The sequence below is a fragment of the Phoca vitulina genome, unplaced genomic scaffold, assembly GCF_004348235.1.
Source record: "Phoca vitulina isolate PV1807 unplaced genomic scaffold, GSC_HSeal_1.0 scaffold23, whole genome shotgun sequence".
Classification (NCBI taxonomy): Eukaryota; Metazoa; Chordata; class Mammalia; order Carnivora; family Phocidae; genus Phoca; species Phoca vitulina.
The window spans coordinates 19,723,585-19,741,928 of NW_022589726.1; the positions used below are offsets into that span (position 1 = coordinate 19,723,585).

Sequence of the window (18,344 nt, forward strand, 5' to 3'; positions counted from 1 at the left end):
CTAGAAATGAGAGAGCTTATGGAAAGAGAGGACACGAAAACAGTTCAGTATAGCAGGAGCATGGAATGAGAGGTGAGGTCTAGTAAGACATGATGGTAAAGAGAGAAACAGGAGCCAGACCACGCAGGGGACCTTGGAGCTTATAGAGGATCCGATCTTAAGACATTGGATTCTAACTAAGGGCACCGGTTAGCCACTGAAGAGTTTTAAGCAGAAAAGTGACATGATCCTGTTTTTATTTTAGAAATAGCTTTCTGGCTACAAAATGTAGACTAGATTATAAGGGGACAGGAGTGGAAATATGTCTGGGAGAGCTAGAATACCAAGTAGTAATTTTAGTGAGTGATGATGGCAGACTGGCCCAGGGAAATGGCAGGGGGTAGAAAGAAGGAGGGCAGCATTCCAAAACTATTTAGGAGGCAGAAACAACTGGACTAATACTCAGGATTAATGTGTCCAGAATTAATTAAGAGAATTAATGTCAGGGATGAAAACTACATAAAGTGAAAAGACAAGTGACAAATTAGAGAAAAGATAGTGGCGATTTGTATCACAAAGGGCTAATCTCCCTGTCCCAGAACTCATACACATCAGTAAGTACATGACCAGCCATTAGAAAAAGTAGCAAATGACATTAACACAGTTCAGAGAAAAGGAAATACAAATGGCTTTTTTTTTTTTTTTTAAAGATTTTATTTATTTATTTGACAGAGAGACAGCGAGAACAGGAACACAAGCAGGGGGAGTGGGAGAGGGAGAAGCAGGCTTCCCGGTAAGCAGGAAGCCTGATGCGGGGCTCGATCCCAGGACCCTGGGATCATGACCTGAGCCGAAGGCAGACGCTTAACGACTGAGCCACCCAGGCGCCCCTACAAATGCTTTTAAACATATGAAATGATGTTCAGCTTCACTCTTAATAAGAAAAAGGCAAATTAAAACCACACAAACACCATTATCAGATTGGTAAAATCCAAACATTTGCTAACTTTATTTGCAGTGCTGTGAATAAACACACTAATTTATTTATTTATTTTTTTTTTAGTTTTATTTTAATTCCAGTTAGTTAACATACGGTGTAATATTAGTTTCAGGTGTACATATACTAATTCAACACTTCCATACAACACTAGGTGGTACCACAACAAGTGGGCTCCTTAATCCCCATCACCTATTTCACCCATCCCCCCACACCCCTCCCCTCTGGTAACCATCAGTTCTCTGTAATTAAGTCTGCTTCTTGGTTTGTGTGTCTCTCTCAGTTTTTTCCTTTGCTTCTTTGTCTTGTTTCTTAAATTCCACATATGAGTGAAATCATATGGTATTTGTCTTTCTCTGACTACAATCTAATTTATTGATGGTGGGAGTATAAATTGGCACAATTCCTATTGGGTTAATTTGGCAATATCTATCAAAACTACACAGTACCATCCCCACTACTTTTTTTTTTTTTTTTAAGATTTTTATTCATTTGTCAGAGAGAGAGAACACAAACGGGGAGCAGCAGACAGAAGGAGAGGAAGAAGCAGGCTCAATGTGGGACTCGATCCCAGGACCCCGGGATCATGACCTGAGCCGAAGGCAGACGCTTAACTGACTGAGTCCCACTATCCCCACTTCTAGAAATGGTCCCTACGGATATATTTGCACTCATGAGAAACACTGTGTATAAGGTGTTCACTGCAGCATTGTAATAGCAAAAGACTAGAAAAAACCCATACGTCTAGGGTGCCTGGGTTGCTCAGTTGGTTAAGCGTCTGCCTTCGGCTCAGATCATGATACCAGAGTCCTGGGATCGAGTCGCACAGTGGCCTCCCTGTTCCGTGGGGAGTCTGCTTCTCACTCTTGCCCCTCGTTCTCTCAATCTCTCTTTCCCTCTCTCTCTCTCAAATAAATAAGATATTTTTTAAAAAGAAATAACCCATATGTCCATCAATAGGGAACTAGTAAAATAAATCTTAGTATGTCCATACAATTAAATACTGTGTGGCTGTAACAAAGAATGAGAAAGCTCTGCAAAATATTTTTTTTAATTAAAAAAGGTTCAGAACAGTGTGGTTAGCATGATGCCTTTTGTAAAAGAGCAGGAAAACCAAGAATATTCATTAGCGGTTGAGTAAAGAAATTCTGAAAGAATACACAAGACACCTATAGAAGTGGTTACTGGTTGGCATGGGGAGACGGAGGCAAAAGTGAGACTTTTCACTGTATACCTATAAATGTTTTTTAAAATTTTTAACCATGTGAATGTTTACCAAGTAAAAAATTAAAATAGTGTTAGCACACCTATTTAAATGGCTAATATAAAAAGCCTGAATATTTCAAGTGTTAGAATGTAGAGCTACTAGAACTCTCACACACTGCTGGTAAGAGTGTAAAATGGTACGACCACTTTGAAAACAGTATGGCAGGATCTTTAAAAGTTAAACATACACATAGAACTACCCTATGATCCAGCAATTGCACTACTACGTATTTACCCAAAGAATACAAAAATACTGATTCGAAGGGGCACATATACCCCAATGTTTATCGCAGGATTATCAACAATAGCCAAAGTATGGAAAGAGCCCAAATGTTCATCAACTGATGAATGGATAAAGGAGATGTGGTATATATATATACAATGGAATATTACTCAGCCATAAGAAAGAATGAAATCTTGCCATTTGCAATGACATGGATGGAGCTAGAATGTATTATGCTAGGCGAAATAAGTCAGAGAAAGACAAATGCCATATGATTTCACTTGTGTGGAATTTAAGAAACAAAATAGATGAACATAGGTGGGGAAAAAAAGAGAGAGGCAAACCATAAAACAGATTCCTAACTATAGAGAAAAAACTGAGGGTTGCTGGAGGGGAGATGGGCAGGGGGATGGATTAGATGGGTGATGGGTATTAAGGAGTGTACTTACGATGAGCAGTGAGTATTGTATGTAGGTGATAAATCACTGGATTCTGCTCCTGGAACTAATATTGTGCTATATGTTGACTAACTGGAATTTATTTTTTTTAAATATTTATTTATTTATTTTACAGAGAGAGACAGCGGGGGGAGGGGCAGAGGGAGAGGGAGAGAGTCTCAAGCAGAATCCCTGCTGAGCGTGGAGGCAGCTCATGACCCTGAGATCAGACCTGAGCTGAAACCAAGAGTCGGATGCTTAACCAACTGAACCACCCGGGTGCCCCACTAACTGGAATTTAAATAAAAACTTGAATTAAAAAAATAAATAAACAATAAACAAAGTAATTTTTTTTTTTAAGTTAGACATTCACATACCATATGATCCAGCCATTCTACTTCCATTAGCCCAAGAGAAATGAAAGCATATGAGGACAAAAAGACTTACCAGGATATTTATAACAGCTTTATTTGTAACAGCCCCAAACTGGAAACAACACAATGAACGTCAGTAGGTCAATGGATAAACAAATTGTGGTATTGCCATACAATAAAAAGGAATGAACTGTGGATCCACACAACATGGATAATGTCAGTTATGCTGCATGAAAGAAACCTAACCAAAAAAAAAGAGAATGTATACTGTAGGATTCCATTTATATAAAATTTTGGAAAATAAAAAATTGATCTGTAGTGACAAAAAGCCTGGGGGAGGAGGAGGGAGAGATGGACTCTGGGAAACTTTGGGGGGTGATGGATATGTTCGTTATCTTGATTGTGGAAATGGTTTCATGGCTGAATACATATGTCAAAATTTATCAAATTGTACATTTTAAAAAAGATTTTATCTATTTATTTGACAGAGAGACACAGCGAGAGAGGGAACACAAGCAGAGGGAGTGGGAGAGGGAGAAGCAGGCTTCCCGCGGAGCAGGGAGCCCGATGTGAGGATCAATCCGAGGACCCAGGGATCATGACCTGAGCCGAAGGCAGATGCCCAACAACTGAGCCACCCAGGAGCCCCAAATTGTACATTTTAAATGTGCAATTTATTGTGTCAGTTATACTTCAATAAAGGTATTTTTAAAAATAATGTTGGGGACACCTGGGGGGCTCAGTCGTTAAGCGTCTGCCTTTGGCTCAGGTCATGACCCAGCGTCGTGGGATTGAGTCCCACATCAGGCTCCCTGCTCTGCAGGGAGTCTGCTTCTCCCTCTCTCTCTGCCTGCCACTCCCCCCTGCTTGTGCTCTCTCTCTCTCTCTCTCTCTCTGACAAATAAATAAAATATTTTTAAAAATAATAATGTTGGGATGAAGAAGAGGGAAAAGCCAAGGATGATGGCTAATGAACTGCTAATGTGCCTGGCAAGACAGATGCTGGGACCAAAATTAGGACAGAACTTGGTAAGTGCTGCAGTAGAGATGGGTAAACTGTCTGAGGGCTCAAAGAGTCCCCTTGCCTCCTCCTGCTCGGTCCCCACTCCCAATTAATCAGGCTGGGTAGAGCTTTTTAATGTACCTTTCTTGAATACCTACTATGTGTTCTGCTCTTGACTCATGTAACTGAGAGAACAAAACCACCTCCCATTTTCCAGCCCAAAGAGGGAGGGCAGAGGTTTGTGGACGAATCCAATCTGGCTCTTTGAAGCAGCCTTTTCAAAGCTTTGGCTGGTTTTTTGTGTAACTACGGGAACAAGGATTACAAGATACAGGACTCAGAAATGGACCCTCCTTTCTTATTCCAGGCCAGCCTTTGTAGGAGAGGCACTAACACTGCTCTGCATAATAATGCAAAGGGCTAACTCCGCCGTGGCTGGGGCAGCCCAGTAAATCCTGGGGCAGTGTCTCTTCTGGGGTTTTGATTGGTTTTTCTCAATGTGAAATCAGAAGCCACCTGCGTCAGAATCATCCCATGCTCATTAAAAGTGCAAAGTAATGGGAGTAATACAAACACACATCGACATTTGCCGGTTTGGGGGTGGAGATTGCATTTTCTTCTTCAAGGTGTGTGTTTGTGTTCAGAGGTTACTTACTTTCCAAAAGACAGAAGAATAGAGCCTCATCTGCATCTCAGTCTGGCCAAGAGACTGGAAGGGTTCTGGACTTGGGTGCCAGCCTCCTCTAGACAGTTCTGCGGGTGGACTGTGTGCCAAAGCTCACTGGGACACCTGCTCTGTGGCGTCTTTCCCCTGGTGCCACACACACACACACACACCCATTTACCTCTTCCAGACTGACACACACACACCCATTCACCTCTTCCAGACACACACACACACCCATTTACCTCTTCCAGACTGACACACACACACCCATTCACCTCTTCCAGACACACACACACACACACCCATTTACCTCTTCCAGACTGACACACACACACCCATTCACCTCTTCCAGACACACACACACACACACCCCCATTCACCTCTTCCAGACTCTCACACACACACACACACCCATTCACCTCTTCGAGACTGAATTTGTCAGATTTAGGGAAATATACTGGAGGTAGCTGAGGAACAAGAGGGAGGAAGGGCCTGGGACTTCCCAGAAAGAAGTGGAGGTTTGAAGGAGGAGTTTCTAGGGAGAGAAGCAGACCTGAGGACAGGGAGCCAGGTTAGGGTCTGGGCTACCTCCATGAAAGGAACAGACTCTTTAATAAAGATTGAACTCCTCAGCTGTTTTTCACTTGGATTATAGGGAAAGTTAAAGGCAAATTTTTAAGCTTTCCCTTATTCATTGGAATTCTCTTTAGTCGTCCCCCAACCCTCTTTGTGTAAAGAACACTTTGTGTAGTCACGTTGGGGAGAATTCATAGCCCTGCCCCACTGTGAATATAGTTGCATTTCATCCAGAGGAACCACACCAGGCATGCTAGGCTGTGACCAGCAGCCAAGTGAGTGGCCCAAGACCAAATGGAACAGAAGGTCAAGCAGAAGATTTGGGAGACAGGCGTGAGACAAACCTTGCCTTGCATTCCACTTCCCCAAATATACTAGAGAGAGGTGACCCTTAAAATGGAGGGAAATACAAAAAAAAAAAAGATGAAAATGCTGACACTTGGGTTTCATATACATTATCTCAGTCAACACATACAAAACCTTAGGAGTGAGTGTTATTCCCATTCTACAAATAGGAAACTACGGCTTAAAAAAGCTAACTTGCGCAAGGTTACACAGCTAGTAAGTGACCATGGTCACATCTGAACACAGATCTGTGGATCTGATTGGATTATAATGTCTCCTACTTGCTTCTGTGGCGATGGGGGTTTGCGGTCACAGCAGTTAACCACTGTTCATGCCCCAGGGACATCTGTTAGTCTCCATTCTATAGAACTTTGTCTTATTTGATGCTTTCAAGCCTATCTGCTTCTGTAGTTCACGGAAATAATCAAGATGTAAAAGGAAAATAATAAAATCAAAGGTTCGTGGAACGCGTTGTGAAATGCTTCTCTCTTGGGACTGGTGGGCTTTATCATCCAGAGGACTTAGGAAGACAGAATATAAAGAACATGGAATGTGAAAGAAAATGTAGGCTCTACCCCCGGTCTGCTCCTCGCCAGCTGTTTGGCCTTAGACAAGTCACTTAACCTCTCTGAGCCTCAGTTTTCTCATCTTGAATATTCCTACCTCACAGATTTGGTGTGAAGGTCAAAGAAGATAAATGATAAATACTTCTTGAGCTATAGAATGCAACCTGTCTCTTAGTTAATATAAGTATTAACTCTATCAGATTTGCTGAAGCTGCTTTTTTTATTGCAAGGAAGGATAGCCCCTCTGGCCACTTCCTGGGCACAATCTCTATGCAAGCAGGAATCAGGGGCCTTTAGCCAAGTTAAATGAATGGTGGTTGACTCTGCCAGTTTATTTCCTACTCCAGGCTTTCTTTCCCTCTTATCTACACATCTGCATGTCAGGAATAAATTTCTTTTTCCTACAATATCATTTTTTGATGGAAACTTCCAGACTTACTCAGATGGGAGAAAGGAGGGGGGAGAACAAAAGACCACATTTCTTCAGCATTTCAATCAACAACCTCATTTTCTTCTAACAGTTGAAGTGAACTTCTTATGAATAATGGATGATGGCCTGATGAATATGCACATAGCCTATTATGCCTGTGAGGTTTGGTAAATAATTTATGAGCTAAAATGTTCCTCACCTTGTTACTGTACAAAAATTATGAAAAAAACCACACATATTTACCCTTTGAGCTAGTAGGGTGATCTGTCAGAGTGACAGCAGCCTAGTAATACCATTCTACATCATTGCTGAAATTAAATAGAATAAAATATACACATTTCAGGGTGGGAGGTCTGTAAAAAAAATGGAGTATGCACAGCCATACTCTGTGTCACATACAAGTTTTCAAAAACTCTGGCTTCTCAGGGGAAAAAAAGAAGAAGAAGAAAAAAACCCTTCTGACTTCTCACCTTAAAATATCCCACATTGTTAACAGTACTCAGGGACCTCCTCCTCCATCACCCATTCTCACAAGGACTTCAATATGACCAGTCAAGATGGGCAACAGTATCCTTGTTTCATGAAAACTGGCCAACCACAAGCTATAACGTGGTAAAATTTAAGACTCCAGAGATTTAAAAAAAAAAAATCCTAATAGCTTTCAGAGAGAACAAGCAGGTAAGCACAGAGAGGGGAATAAACTGGCAGAGAAGCACTTGGAAATGCATCGCTGTCTTCTCCCAGTTGAGAGCTTTTTCCTGCTGACCAACCTGCCTCCCCACTGTTATCATCCTCCAACTCACTCCCACCTGCCCACACCTCATTCCCTTAGCAACAGCAGTGATGCCTTTAATCTGGTGATTAGAGAGGGGGAGGGGCAAAATTAACTATGGACACAAGGATGGTGTTGGGGAAAATAGGCATGGATCCTGGGGAAATTTGATTGTTCCATGACAATTTTTGAAGACCTGAAACTGGGTTAGTTCTCAAGGCAGGGAAGATAGGACACCAGGGATTATTTGCTCAGATTCCCAGGGCTTTCTAGGAATGGAGTACAGTGCCAAGGGAGACTCTTCCTATCAACAGCCTCTTGCTGCCCCCCTGATATGCTTAGTGCTTGGAGGAGATCAGACAAAAGAGTAAACATAAGGCCCTGCCCCACATCTGTTGGGGAAACCAATATATTCTCCAGAAAAAGAATGAATGGCCTATAAACTACAAATTATATAATGAAGTCATTATATAATCAATGGAACAATGATGTAATTAAAATAATACTAATTAGAACAATGTGGTATTATTCAAGAAGGCTTTGGGAGGAGATAAACCTTGAGTGGAGTTTGCAAAGAAAGAACCTAATTAAACTGAAAGATTGAAGGTATATATGGCCAGGCCTTCCTGATGTGGGCCCTGCCTATCTTTCCAGCCCCATTTTGTGCAACTCCCATTTGCTGTGTTCCAGCCATATTGATCCTCTTTTCAGTTTCTTGAAGGCCAAGTTCTTCCCTGCCTCATGGCCTCTGTGCCCTGCCTCTGCTTCTGCCTTTGCTGTTCTTCTGCCTCCTGCTTATCCTGTCTTTTACACTTTGCCTCATATTTGACTCCTTCAGAGAGGTCTGCCCTGCCCCGCCCCACAGCGTTACTCTTTTGTACCACCTTGTTTTCTTAAACATCATGTGTAATGATATATTTGTGTTTATTTTTTTGTTGAATGTCTGTTTCCCTAGTAGACTATAAATTCCAAGGGAGCAGTCTGTTTTGTCTTCCACTGGACACTTAGCACCCAGCCCAGTGTCTGGCACACAGTAGATAATAACTATTTGTTAAAGAAATGTAGGCTCAGAAGGCATGGGAAGTGGGAGTTCAGGAGAAAAAGAAAATGTGCAGGAGTTTTCTTTGGCCTGGGAAGCAGAAGGGAGCCACTGGCAACATCGCTCTCTACCCATCCATGAAAATATTTATATTGTTGAAGCTTTTTTCTGATTATCAAATATATACTTATTCCAAAAAAAGACTGTACTGCAATATTTAAAAAAAAAAACAACTGTATTAAAAGTGTTGGAGGGGATGTGAAACAACTAGAACTCTCATATGTTACTACTGAGGACATAAATTGGTTCAAACATTGTTGAAATCTAGCAGAATCTACAAAAATTAAATATATACTCCAAACCTAGCAATTCCACTCCTCAGGATTTACCCAGGAGAAATGAGTGCATATACTCACCAAAAGACTTGTACAAGAATGTTTATAGCAGCTTTATCCATATAAGGGACAAAAACAGGAAGAGCCCAAATGCCCATCAATAGTAGAATGGATAAATTGTGGCATAATTATGCAATGGAATACATACAGCAATAAAAAAAGAACAAAGAGTACTGCTAGACACAACAACATGGATAAATCTCAGAAACATATGTTGGGTGACAGAAGGCAGACACGAGCACATACTGTCTGATTCCATTTATATGAAGTTCAAGAACCACAAAACTAATCTATGGGGACAGAACTCAGAATAGTGGTAACTGGGAGTTTATTGACTATCAAGGAGCACAGGAGAGTCTTTCTTGGGTGTTGGAAATGCTTTTTTTTTTTTTTTTTAAGTAGGCTGCATGCCCAATGTGGGGTTTGAACTCAACCCTGAGATCAAGAGTTGCATCCTCTACTGACTGAACCAGCCAGGTGCCCAGAAATGCTCTATATCTTGTTGTGAGTAGTGATTTATAATTACGTAAAAATTCAAGTTGTACATTTAAGACTTAGGTACTTTACTGTGTGCACATGTTAGACCCGAATAAAAAAATTAAATGTACAAAAAAGTTAATATATGCTCATCAGAAATTCAAGCAATGCAGGGTGCCTGGGTGGCTTGGTTGGTTGGGCGACTGCCTTTGGCTCAGGTCATGATCCTGGAGTCCCAGGATCGAGTACCTCGTTGGGCTTCTTGCTCAGCAGGGAGTCTGCTGCTCCCTCCCCCCTTGCTTCTCCCTCTTGCCCATGCTCTCTCTCTGTCAAATAAATAAATAAAATATTTAAAAAAAAAACTATCGACATTTACGTCATTCAAAGCATTTGATCTGTGTGTAGCACCAAACCAAGTCACATAGACTAAGAGTTTCTGCCTTCGTGTAACAACGTTCAATAGCAAGACTGTGCCCCTCCTTCACACAGAGTAGTAGGAAATACAAAAATGATTAAGTCACAGCCTGTGCTCTCGAGGAATTTACAATCTGAGGGGAAAGGGGAGGGGAAAGACCATAGAGACTACAGACAGACCAAACAAAACTCCCAAGAGCTGTAATACCATGACATGTGTCAGAGTTTCACAAGGCCATTAAAATGGATGCAACTATGGGACACCTGGGTGGCTCAGTTGGCTAAGTGTCTGCCTTTGGCTCAGATCATGATTCCAGGGTACTGGGATCCAGTCCCGCATCGGGCTCCCTGCTCGAGCCTGCTTCTCCCTCTACCTGCCGCTCCCCCTGCTTGTGCTCTCTCTCTCTGACAAATAAATAAAATCTTTTAAAAAAACGGATGCAACTATCATACAGGGACTGATACAACTGTATAGAGCTTTTAATTTCCTAAGTGCTTTCACATACAGCCTCACTATTAAACTTCTTAACCCTATGAAGTAGTGATCATAGATAGAACCCTCATTTTATAAGTAATGAAGAAGTTAAACTGCTTGCCTGGACTGTGAGCAGGAGAGTTGGGACTCACACCTAAATATTCTGACTCCTAATCCATTGGTTTCTTATAAATCTGCCAGCAGCCGTATCTCCTCACCCTCAGGTAGAAACGGCAAAGAGCTAGAACCGGAGCCCTGCGGGCCAGACGAATGATAATGTCAGGCCTCAAGAGGAAAGCTTCGGTGAGCAGGACCCCTGGGTGTGAGCAAGCTCCAGGCAACATTCTGGAAAAGTGTGTAGTAGTGATGGTGTGGAGCCACGTGGTGCTGCTCCCCGTCTTCTCCTCCCCTGCAGTGTCTTCCACCAGGGGGCTTAAAGAACAGTCCTGGGAGGGCTGGGGGCTCCACTTCCCTTCTCCTCACACTATGGAACACTCTCTCCCCGCTCCCCGTTAACCACCAAACTGGGGGGGGGGGACAGGCGGGCAGAGGGGTGCACCCAGACCGATAGCAGGCCACCACCATCACTGAATTTACAGAGCCTCCCTCCTCAATTTTTCTCCCGTCGTTCCTTCTCTTCTCCTTTGGTCTTCCAACTCCTTCCTCTTCCGCTTGTCAACTACTTCTCCAATCTGCTTTACCCTCGGCCCCAAACTCTTACCTCTTCGAATCCCCTCCCCTTAGCCTACCTTCAAAGGCCTCTAGAGAAACCAAACAGTCCGCACCATCACCACCAGCAAAGCAGAACGTTGTTCTTCTCCAATCTACTGAACTGTCTCTCTTTTTTTTTTTTATATTTTCTTGTCCACTTGGACAAGAAGGCAGGGAAGTTGTCTTGACAGCCCACAACCAACCGCCAGTGGGGTGAGGGGGGAGGGAGCATTCAGGACCTGGGTCCCCTCCCTGAAATGGAGCCAGGGCACAACCAACTGGAGGTTCGACGCTGGCTGAACGCCCTCTAAGCCCCCCACTCCTGTCTCGAGCTGGGGTTCTGGCTCGGGGCTTGGGAATGGACCTGAACTTGACTTTCGACGATGAGGAGCACAGTTGACTAACTAGAGAGGAAAGGCGGCGGTGGCTTGGGAGTCCCCGCCCCAACCCTAGGCCGAAGGGAATGTGGCATAGGGTCCCCACTTCGGACTCCCGCGCTCCTGCTCCCACTCTCGCACCTTCCAAAACGAAAGCACCTCGAGCAGCACCTCCGAGGGGGCTGCGTGACCCGCCCCCACGGACCCTCCACTCCAGTCCGGGAGGAGAGCTGGGGCCTCCCGGCGTGACCAAGGGCTGAGGGTGCCCACCCCACCCCCACCCCTCCTCGTTCCCGGCTCCCCAGATCCCCTCCCTTCCTCCACCGCCCGCCCAGCCCGCCGCCCCCGGCGGCTGGCGCGCGCGGTGCAGCATGCGGCAAAGCTCTTTGCATAAATTATGCTCATGACGCAGCAGCTAAAAAAATCCAAGTAGCAGAAGGAGGGAAAAAAAGGGGGGGGGAGAAAAGGGGGGGTTGTGGAAGGGGGGAAAGAAGAAAAATATATATACCTGCCCGCCCCCCCCAGCTCCCCCTTCCCGCTTCCCGGCCGCCCCCCCCCTCCGCCCGGCGCAGCCCGCGGAGTCCCCTTCGGCTCTGCCCAGCCCGGCCTGGGGGCCCGGGGGTGGCGGCGGGTCCCGACCGGCTCCCGGGCCGAGCCGAGCCCAGCCAAGCCGCACTGGCTTCTTTGTCTGCGGGCGGCGGCCGGCCGGCCCCGGCCCCGGCCCCCTGGCCCGAGCTGTGAGATGAATTTCTAATCGGTGGCCGCCGGGCACCCGGGGCGAAGGCGGCTCGGGCTCGGGCTCCGGTAAGTAGCGGGGTCCGGGGCGGGGAGGGGTTTGCACGGAGGGGGAGGGGGCCGGGCAGGGGAGGTTTCGGGTTTGGTTAATATGCAATGCCCGTAATTAGCATAATTTATATATTTATGATAAAGAGAAAAAATGCCGCGGGGCCGGGGTGCCGGGATGCCGGGCCGGGGCGGCGGGGAGCTCTGGGAATGAGACTGCGCGCGGCCGCCCGCCCGGGGCCGGAGACCCCGGGGGCCGCGCCCTCGCCCGCCCGCGGGCCGGCGGGGACCGGGGGAGGGGAGGGGGCGGCCGCCAGGTGGACCCCGTGGGGAGCTTGGACCCGGCCCCTCCCCTGGAGCCCAGGTGGGATACGGACCCGAGCGGACGTTACATACACAGACCCCGTGGCGACCGGGAGCGGATTCCCGCCCCACCGGAGAACCCGGACGCCTGGGTTCCCGGCGGTTAAGGTCAACTGGGTCGGCCTGGGTGACCTGTCACAATTCTCCCCAGCCACAGTACCCAGGGAGGACTGGTGGGACTCGGGGTTAGGAACCCAGACGTTGCTGGAAGCGTGGAGGAATGGTGGGAGGGTCACCATCGAGCAGAGCATAAGCACTTCATAAATATTTAATAACAATATTATTATTAACAAATAGTCATAATAATGGGCCCGATATGTGCTTCCTGGCCATTCTCACCTGGCAAGGCCAAGGGAGCCGCAGGGAGCCTTGTAATCCCCACTCAGCCGTGATTGGAAGCCTAAAACCACAGAATAGCCTCAGCTGCAGGGCAGGGGGAAATAAAACACGGTCAGGAAGCCTTTCTGGGCAAATGAAAAGAAGTTCTTTGCAGAGATTGTAACCTCACTGCTCTTCCAGATTCCTTGCTCCAAAAGTACAGGCTGGTCTTTAATTGTTTATGGACATATATCCCTCCTCCCCTTATTTTGGTTTTCTAAGGCAGCCAACAGTGACAAGCAGGGCCTTCTGAAGAATAATTCCATATATTCCATTTTGATTGAAGTCCTGGTGCTCAGGGTGATATTTCTGTGACCTGTTTTTTTTTGTTTTGTTTTAGCATATGTGCAGTAGAACTTCGTTTCGTTCATTGGTCAAACAAAAATACCTAGTATGTGCCCTGCTCTGAACAATACAGATCGAACTTACCTCGGCATGGAGTTTTCATTTCAGTTCAGGTGGTGGTGGTGGTTAGGGGGTCAAGGGAAGGCAGATAATAAACATGAAAGCATACAAGGTAATATCATAGAGTGATAATGTGTGTGTATGTGTGTGAGAGAGAGAGATGAGCTATTTCTTCTCTTTTGAAGGTACTATCTAGCACCTAAGAAAAAGTGAATCTGAAGAAATTTCCTTCGCTAAGGGTTCTCTGCATTATGAAGGAACATGGGATAAGATTATATCCCTCTCCCCAAGATTAACTGGCTATAAAATCATACTAATAATCTTTTCTGTTTTTTAACACTTTACAATTGAAAACATTTTTATATGCATGCTTTAGTTCAATTAAAAATAATAACAATTATTATTTTACTGAGCCTGGGTGGTTCAGTCGGTTAAGCATCCAACTCTTGATCAGCTCAGGTCTTGATCTCAGGGTTGTGAGTGCAAGCCCTGCATTGGGCTCCACGCATTGGGCTCCACGCTGGGCTGGGCGTGGAGCCTACTTTAAAAATAACAACAATAATAGTAGTAACAGTTACATAGTGTTTGCTGTGTGCCAGGCCCAGTTCTAAGTGCCTTACATAAATGTTACCAATTTAATCCTTACAATAACCGATGAGATGGGTACTATCATTTAGCCCCATTTTACAGATAAGGAAACAGGCTTAGGGAGATGACCTGAGGGGAAGCAGTACTCAACCTGGGTCTTCTGCCTTTAAGCCCCAAGCTCTTTCTGTGTCAAAATGAGGATCAGTGAGGCCACAGAGGGAATGGGAGGGAACCTGGATTGCCACATTAGGAAGGAGTAAGAGTGGTTAAGGTTCTCCAGAACTTACTGCCACTTCTTTGAAATAATTTTTAAGTAGTCCTAGGACTGTGAATGGGGCAAAAAAATTGAAATAGGATCTGTGTTTTGAGGGAGGAGGTAGGAAATATGAGGAGGGCAAGTGACCTGATTTCTTAGTTTATATTTTTGGCTCATAGTCATTAACACCCCCCGCCCCGGTTATGTACCAGGTATTATACTAGGCACTGGGGTATGTATTTTTTTTAATATTTTTATTTATTTATTTGATAGGGAGAGACACAGCGAGAGAGGGAAGGAGTGGGAGTGGGAGGGGGAGAAGCAGGCTTCCCGCTGAGCAGGGAGCCTGATGCGGGGCTTGATCCCAGGACTCTGGGATCATGACCCGAGCCGAAGGCAGACGCTCAATGACTGAGCCACCCAGGCGCCCCAAGCACTGGGGTATGTTAATAAGTGGACATGTCTTCTTGGAACTTACAGTCTAGTGGGGGAATATACCTACTTTTTATTTTCCACGTTTCATTTGCCCCCTCCCTTCACCCTGCGTAGAGTGAATCATGTTTCCGGACAAGGGAAAGGGAACAGGAGGAGAAACTAAATGTGTCCTTATTAAACTGGTGTTTACTGTTTGCCTATGTATGTCTAAGATTATACGTGATAGTTTGGAAAGGGGGAATTAAAGTTGTTCACTACTTTCCTATCTTTTTCTCCTTCCCTTTTTTCTGGCCCATGTGAATGCCTAGCTGGTCTGTCAACAGCTTACCAAGCTATTTATCTCTGCCAGTCGATGGAGGTGTGTGTGGGGGGGGTGTCTGGAGGAGAACTGAGAGTTTTCATTTTCCAATGTGTCCTGATCCTTGGGGGCCAGAATAAGGCCCTTACAATTCTGGAGAGGAAGTTTGGTATTGTGTTAGGAGGATAGGGGCCTGGGATAGGTGGACACTGTGTTGAATTTTGAATCTGCTATTCACTTTCCTGTGCCCTTGGGCAAGTCACCTGACCTTTCTCTACCTCCATTTCCCTCTCAATAAAACGGGATCATAATAAGAGCCCCATGCTAAGCATTCCACTTACATGATCTCTTATCACCGTTATAACAACCCTGTAAGGTTTTCCTATTTAATCACCATTTTAAAGATGAGGAAATTAGGGGCGCCTGGGTAGCTCAGTCAGTTAAGCGTCTGCCTTCAGCTCAGGTCATGATCCCAGGGTCCTGGGATGGAGCCCCGCATCAGGCTCCCGGCTCCGCGGGAAGCCTGCTTCTCCCTCTCCCACTCCCCCTGCTTGTATTCCTTCTCTCGCTGTGTCTCTCTCTCCGTCAAATAAATAAATAAAATCTTAAAAAAAAAAAAAAACCTGCATCATCATCATAATCATCATCATCATCATCATCATCATCATCGTGAGGCTCCTTGCTCAACCGGGAGTCTGCTGCTCCCTCTCCTTCTGATCTCCCTCCCCTTCCCTCCCCCCTTCCCCGCTCATGCTCTCTCTCTCTCAAATAAATATATAAATAAAATCTTTTTTTTTTTAAAGATGAAGAAATTAAGCTTCAGAGAGATTAAGTCAGTTGCCCAAGATCACACAGCTATTTCATGGCCAAACTGGGGTTTGAGTCTAGGTTTCCCTCCAAAGCCTCAACTTTCTATCTATAAAAATGGGAGTAATAATAACTAATTGTTCTTAGTGTTTTATTCAATAATTCCGAAGTAAGCTCTCTTATTATTTATCCCTGAGAAAACAGAGAAGTAACCTGCCCCCCTGTGGAAAGTCACACAGTTGGTCAAGTTTCGGTGTGGATTTGCACTATGGACTGGGGACGCTGGTGTCCCAGAATCAAATAGTAATAGTTACTATACATTGAACCCTTATTCAATTTACTGTAACGCTAGCCCCGTTTCAAATATGGTAACTGAGGCATAGAGAGGTTAGGTCCTTGTCCAAGGTCTCACAGCTAAGAAATCTTAAAACTGAGAGATGAATCCAGCTTCTTAATGGCTGCACTAAATTGAAATGAGATAATGTATGTAAATTTTTATAAGAGCTACCATTTTCTGAGCCCTTACTATGGGCCAGGCATCAGTCTGAACTTTTTACATGCATTAATTTATTCAATCCTCACTATAACCCTATGAAGTCGGTGCTATTTCTCGAATTTTTTCAGATGAAGAAACTGAGGCACAAAGGTTAAGTCATTTGTCCTGAGGCCCACAGCTAGTAAATACCAAAGCTGAGATGATGAACCCGACACAGTCTGTCTCCAGAGGGTGCTCACTATAATACTATGTGTAAAGGTCATGGGTCCCAATAAACTATATGTGATTATTATTCTTCAGCAGGTGTAAGCAGGGAAATCTGTGTCCTGGGACCAGAAATGGAGAAGGATGGGAGGACATGCAGAAAATCCATCAAGCAATAATGACTTTGAGGTGGCAGCCTCTCTGGAGTCTGGCAGTTTAAGAAAAGGGCTGATAATACTTGTGTGCAGGGATGTGGTGTTCCTTCACACCAGCTACAAAAGCTGTGTGGACCACCATGGCAGTGTTAAGTGGGGGAATTCTGGGCATATTGGAAGGAAGAGCCAGTGGGATTCAGTGAAGGAGCAAATGTGAGCAATAAGAGAGAAGGCAAGGATGATGGCAGGGTTTTTGGCCTGAGCGTCTATGGAAAGATGAAACTGCCCATTGGCTGAGACGGGGAAGGCTGCATGCAGGCGGAACAGGTTTGGGGGCACCTGGGTGGCCCAGTTGGTTAAGCGTCCAACTCTTGGTCTCAACTCAGGTCTTGATCTCTGGGTTGTGAGTTCAAGCCCCGTGTTGGGCTCCACATTGGATGTGGAGCCTACAAAAAAAAAAAGAAATCAGGAGTTTGGTTTTGAACATGTTGAGTACAAGATGATATGAACAGTCAGTAGGCATTTGGATTTCTGAGGCTGAAGTTCCCAGATAAGGTCCCAGCCGGAGATTGAGATTTGGTCCTTGTGTGACTGAGTGAGCCCATCTAGGGAGGAGGTAAAGTGTTGATGGCACCATTCAGCTCAGCCCTAGTTACCCATCTATGCCAGTCTCCCGCATGCCATCATTGTGGTCTTTTTGAATGGCAGCTCTGCAAGAGGTAAGTGCATACACAATTTAAATATAAAAGGAGTATAGAGCTGGACATTCTGCTGCCAACAAACAGCCTAGCCTGAGAGAATAAAGTCAAATTTTTGAAAGGTGATTTCCCACAATAAATGTGGCTTTCTTTCAATTGAGGACAGGTAAAACTAATTTCAGCTTAACCAGCCATTCCTTAGAGTCCACTAACTTCACGAAGAGGACCCTCCGCCTCCAAAATTGACTGTATAGTCAGAAGGTATTTTACACCTTGAAAACCTCAACCACATGAAGTGTTAAGGGAGGGATGAAAACCACAGAAATGAGTCTGAGTTAAAAGTCTGCATCCCATATGAGAATTTCCATTGTCCTCCACATGGCATAAGATTCTTCATACATAAAATTTCATGTCGGAACCCAGGAACAAGGGGAAAAGGACCAACCCCAAACTGCAGTAGGTATCCCTTCTGTGGATCCTCTTGCCCCTGTTTATCCATCATGACATTTAAACAGACTGTATTGTAGTTCTCTCTTTGTTTCCTTGACTCCCATGTTAGACTGAAGGCTTCTCCACAAAGCTGAGGAAGGTTTTCTCCCCCATTGTATCCCTTATGCCCAGCACATAGTAGCCACTGAAATATTTGTTGAATAAATGAAGGACGAAACATTTCAGGATTTTTCCTAATAGAATCTCAGGCTACTCTAGGGGGTTCGGATGTGTTTGAGATTTCCTTTTTCTTTTTTTTTTTTAAGATTTTATTTACTTATTTGACACAGAGACTGAGAGAGCACAGCATGGGGAGAGGCAGAGGAAGAAGCAGGCTCCCCGCTGAGCAGGGGGCCCGATGCGGGGCTCGATCCCAGGACCCTGGGATCATGACCTGAGTCCAAGGCAGATGCTTAACCAACTGAGCCACCCAGGTGCCCGTTTGAGGTTTCCTGATGCTCCTCCT

The 18,344-nt window shown here is 45.0% G+C and overlaps 1 protein-coding gene across 1 annotated transcript in view; it reads left to right on the forward strand.

Moving 5' to 3' along the window:
- Positions 1 to 12,080: 12,080 nt before the first annotated feature.
- The window catches only part of POU6F1 (POU class 6 homeobox 1), a 28,767-nt gene continuing 22,503 nt past the window's right edge, over positions 12,081 to 18,344 (forward strand). Inside the window, exon 1 of the mRNA XM_032420715.1 lies at positions 12,081 to 12,327. The gene's annotated coding sequence lies outside the window, so the exon portion shown is untranslated. The remainder of the gene's footprint in view (positions 12,328 to 18,344) is intronic.